General features: G+C 37.8%; 1 long non-coding RNA gene across 2 annotated transcripts in view; it reads right to left on the reverse strand.

Moving 5' to 3' along the window:
* Positions 1-1731: 1731 nt before the first annotated feature.
* Positions 1732-5557, reverse strand: part of LOC107837613 (uncharacterized) — a 10356-nt gene continuing 6530 nt past the window's right edge. For both annotated transcript variants that reach the window (XR_001663651.1, XR_001663652.1), the window contains exon 3: positions 1732-2301. This is a non-coding gene — a long non-coding RNA (uncharacterized LOC107837613). The remainder of the gene's footprint in view (positions 2302-5557) is intronic.

Consider the following 5557-nt stretch of genomic DNA (forward strand, 5'->3'; position numbering starts at 1 on the left):
AGCAGGTAACAGTCAGACAATGGACTAAAAATGCCCAAGACAGAATGAGTCACTGCTTTTAGCCCCAAGATGTGGAGCTAATATAAAACCTACGAGGACTTGATGCAGGATGAACTCCTTAACTTATCTGACATGACCTTAAATAATATGAAGACACTAAAGATGCATCTGAAATTCAACATTGCAGGTAAAAACTTACTTTAATTTGACATTTAAAGGGAGATCACCATGACGACGTACTGCAGGTGCTGAGGGGCAATGAAAAAAAGATTTTATATTTGCATATCCAGTCCATTACTCGGCTCAGAGCAGAACTGTTGACTCAGATTTAACAATTTAAAGTAGTTGGAAAGGGGGTGAAAAACACATGGGAGGTTTTCGGTGATGACGACGGGAAAAAAAAGAATAGAGGGGCCTAAAGAAGAATAAGAAAGAGAGGAAGAAACAGGAAGAGCAAGAAAGTGGTAAAATCTAAGCAGACGCCCAGGAGAGAGTGCAGAGATGTAGGGATGAGGGAGAGGAGGGGGTAAAGTCTATGAGTCATGCCTGAAGATGAGGAGCAAGAATTCAAGCAGAGAAAATTTATGGGGAACACGAACTGTTGTAGGAGTAAAAAAAAATGGAGATGGACGGAAAGAGATGCGAAAGAGGAGGAGAGAGGGTTATTTGTATTCCGACTGAGGGAGGAGAGCCAGGAGAGCCAGGTTGAGAAGGAGCTGGAGGAGAGGAGAGGAGAAAATAAACTGGGGAGGTAAAAGTGAGACAGAAGCTGCAAAATAATAGGAACTGACTGCAAGAAATATCTTATGAAGACAAGCACAGTGTTAACTATTTATAGCAGCAATTGTGTGTCTTTGCACGATGCTACAATGTGTGTGAATATATGAATATTTGTACAGATGGTTGTTTGTGTTTGTGTGTGTTGGGAACTATCAGGACAAAAGGTGATACGAGGATCTTCCATAGACAACAGCTGCTCAACTATTGTATTAGTTGCAAAGCAAAAAGTAATTTAACTTATGTGGGAAGCAGTGTCCATTTTTTCATTCTGCAAAGCAAACCGCAGATCCTCAGAGAGATAGAACAATAAAGAATTTGATTCAATATTCAGCTTTGTCAGTAAGGATATTTCTTTTCTATGCTTCACTAAACCAACCACTACTGTTAAATCCAAACTCTGTCACGTCTTACTTGCTGTGGTTTACATGAAAAATTAAGCTAAAATTGTTGACTCCGATTTAGCTTTAGTTTGTTGAAAACTGATGTAGAAATATTAAAAGTAACCCCACAGGACAGTGAAAAGAGGCCAAACTTACATAAATGCCCTTAAAATAGTTTGAAAATAGCCATATAGGACATCTCTTATTTGTGGGACGCAACATGTTTTCTTTAAGGTCATTGCTAATATTTTTTCCAGCTTGGAACCTTTAGAAAATTTTAGTTTGAAAGGCGGTTGTAGTTTTCTGCCAGTTATTTTCTCTCAGATTCTATGAAAGCTGCAAGGCTGTATGTACTCAGTTTGGCTTTAATTATTGAATTATCTATTTTTTAATAAGGTGTTAATAGATGTTGCAGTTTGTTTCTCCTGTATATGTACATCCAAAGATGTATTAGCAAAAAACTTTACCTTCTGAATGTTTGTTTTTGTTTGTTTTATTCATTTTGGAATTTTAAGTTGTTTTTTTTTTTTATCTTCATCTATTATTGATTATGTAATTGTTTTCCAGCATTATGAGTCACTGATTGGTAATTACAAACCATTCCAGGCTCATTTTTTATTTGAATATGTTGACACATAATAGTTTATGTTAACATCAGGCACACGTCCTGGAGTGTTGTACTGCAATACCATAGTGTCTGATTACCATAGAGATATATTATGTGACCTTTAAATCTTGAACATGTAAGCTGCTGATGCCGGGTAATGACATGCAGGTAGTTTCTGCATGCAGATCAGATCATAATCAAGTTCAGTCATGAAGTGCTTGAGGAAGGAAGAAGCATGACAATTATTTGTACTGTAAATAAATGCATGCACATTTCTTGCAACCCGAAAGAAATCTGAAAAACTGCCAGGCGAATCTTAATCTTTCTTTGAATTGTGTTTATTTGCTACAGGTACCAGAGAGAGTTTCTGTTCTGAGAATCCTGTTTTAAGCTTTGTATTTGGAGTTCCTGCTAGGTCAGTGCTGGTGAGGGAAATCCAGTGAGGATTGTGTTCAGAAGGGGAGTCTGTGGGTGACCGGGCAGGTCATGATGAGGTGAAGGCGGCAGGGTGGGGTCTGCTGGGTAATCCTGTTCCTGCCAAACAGAGAGAAGGTCTGCTCTGCCAGACATTTTAAAGAATTTCAAATATTATCTTGCTTCTTTGCAGTAGACATAATTCAAATGTTCTTAAATATATCATAAGGGCAAACCCAGCATTGAAGCACAAATACAATTGTAGCAAGTTATTCTTAATTGCCCTTATGTTTGAGCTCATGGTTGTTTGTTTCTGTGTTACAGTGTGTTATCCAGGGTGTATTCTACCTCATACCCAGAGATGGCTGATGATGGCTCCATCCCACCATCACCCTCAAGGATAAGTGAGTATAGAAAATGGATGGATGGATTATCTAGTAACAGCTGTGAATCTTTACCTTTCTTCTTTTTTGAAACCTAATTGCTTCATTTTGATTTCCAGCTGGTCTCTAGCGTTTCAGAGCTTTAGGCAAGTGGAGTAATATTTCTTTTTTAGACTTTTTCCAGTCAAAACAACATCTGCTACATGCTATAAAAACAAACAAACGTATTGTAGTTTGTCATTTTCTGTGTTTTGACAATAAGAAATATTTCTCCATTAAAAGTTATATATTGTACCTTCCATAATTAACTTTGCACCCAGAAGGCTTATGCATCTGGTTATCCTTCCAACAAACAGTCCCATCAATGCTATTATCTCAGCGTTGCTGCATGACATGAATAATTTCAGATTTCAGTCACAGGCAGAAACCTAAAGCCAAAGTCCAGGTTTCACGGAGCTCCCAGTAAATGTCATAATGATTGATCCCACTACTGAGTCCAGCAGAATCAATACTGTTTGTTTTCCGCTCACAACGTTGTCCTGCTGTTCGTCTCCTCGCAGGCCTCTGCAGATGCATTTAGGCTGCCAGTCAGGCGTCTGAAAGCAAAACAAAACGTCTCCTTGGGGAGGACTTTACCAGAACCGAGCAGAGCTGGATGCAACGCTGTGGAACAGAAACGCAACAAGGAGAATCCAGCTGGTAATCAAAGAAAACATTTCATACACATCATGGTGCTTTTTAACCCAAAAAACAGGTAACAGGTAAACCTTCTGGAGATACGGACGACTTTATTGTTTAAGAAGCAGGTTGGATTTTACCTGAATGTAGCTATTTTCACCGTTAATTAATTTTCTTCGAGGAAAGCCCTGTATTAGGTTCATCCAACTTCCATTTATCAGTTGAAGAAAAGTAACCCCACAGTATGATGCTGCCACTTCTAAAAATGGCGAGTTCTGAGTGATATCGCTAAAGCCACACTGTTTAAGTTTAGTATCTGAGACCACATTCTTTTAAAGGTTTATGGTGTCTTTGTAGTTTGTGGCTAAACAGGATTGCTTTTGATTTTATTGAGGGGAATCAGATTGACGGGGGTAGACTACAAATGCAATGCTACTTTTTAAAAATGTATCTGTAAAACAAAAGAAAGTGGTATGTATGACCCTATCCATTGCCGTTTTGGATGTGGTGCAGCATGGACAATGCCAGTTTTGTCTTGATTTCACATGCATAACAGGAATGACCTGTAAGAGGTCTCGCTTATGAAATGGAAATTTCCAAAATGCAAATAAGACAAAACCGCATAGGAAGGCTAGCTAGCAGAAGAACCCAATTACACTAAAGTAATTAGACAGCATTACCCAAACTGTTTTCCACAGAAAGATCCTTCATACGTTCTATTTCTGGCTCTGCACTCTCAAAGGCTAAATAAGCAGATCTCAGACCAGCTGTAGACGTGATGAGTTTCTGGAAATATGTGCCTCTGTCCTCAGTGTCATTCAATTGATTTACCTCCTTGTCTGTGTGGACTCCTGTTCCAAGAAATACAGCCCACCATAAAACTGAAATGAGGTGCAATATTCTTCCTAATAGCCCATGTGGTCATCTATCATCACATTTAGCTGTTGAGTAAGTTTTTGGGGTGGGGGTTGGGGGGGGGACAGCAGGTGCAGATGAGTTTGCAGAACAAGCCATCCTTTTAAGCATTAGGATCTAGAAAGCAGTTTTTGCTTCTAACTTTGTCTTAAACTAATTAACTCATTAAATTCAGTTCCGTTTTCAATCATCATATCCTTAACAATCACTGGGAGCCAATGAATACCCACATACATTAACTTTATTTCTTTCTCTTTATTAACTTTAATTAAATATTAGCAGACAAATGCAAGCACTAATTGTTATTATTTAAAAGTAACAAAAAATGAATCTAGGCCTTGGCAGCCCAGTTTTCTGCATATATTCTGTTTCTATTATTATATACAGCCAGCTCATACTGTGTTTAGTCATAGTCTGTAGCTGCTGCTGCTGCTGGGGCTCACAGACACGGTTAATGAACAAGTTATTGCATGAGTCATATAAATATATGGTGATCCAAACAATAGTTAGTGCAAAGAGCGTTTGTTAAAGGATTTACCCCTTTAACTTTTAGAAATTTCACACTACATCCACAAACTTCAAATTTTTTAATAAGCATTGCATGCGATAGAGGAAAATGTAATGTGGTTTTCTAAATTTTGTATGATTAACATGGGCGAATGTTTGGCCCTTTGTTATTTGACAAAAGAAAACCCAGTCCAAACATCTACCTTCAGAAATCCTCTCTATTAGTAAAGGTCATGAAGACCAAGGGAGGAACCCAAGAGCATATAGGTGGGAGAATCTAGTCTAATGGAGAATTATTATTCATTAGATCTGGTTTTCATAGAAAAAAAGAATGAGGCTGTTGATTTAAGTGAAATAAAATACATTATATTTCTGGTCCACCATTAGATATACCTGGGATACAGAAAACACAAAAGAAGGTGCTCATTTATTTACTATTTGCTGTCATGCAAAAATAATAATAAAAGTTATTATTCTTATTGAGTTTGGTACAAAAATAACACTGCATCTGACCATTATCCACACAGTGAAACACTTTAGTGGCAGCATCACACTTTGGGGATGGAGCCAAATATAGGATCATCTTATAAGAAAACCTACCAGAGGCTGCAGAAAGATGTGACTGTTAGATATTTTTTGGTATTATCATTATTACTTTAGTTCATATTCAGTCTAATGTTAATCAGTATTATTGTGATTTTGAGTTTAAAGTGTTCTCTTCCTTATGTGTGTATAAACTGACCTGGAGGTTACGACTGACTGTTTCATCTTTATGTGAGGCAGTTAACTCTGTGTTTCCCAGGCCTTAATTCTTATCAACCAGAATCCCACCTAACTGCCTGTGAGCAGTCGTATTTTGTCTCTTGTTTATCCTACCTCTTTGTTGACAGTTC

Source organism: Poecilia formosa, unplaced genomic scaffold (genome assembly GCF_000485575.1).
Source record: "Poecilia formosa unplaced genomic scaffold, Poecilia_formosa-5.1.2 Scaffold158, whole genome shotgun sequence".
Taxonomy (NCBI): domain Eukaryota; kingdom Metazoa; phylum Chordata; class Actinopteri; order Cyprinodontiformes; family Poeciliidae; genus Poecilia; species Poecilia formosa.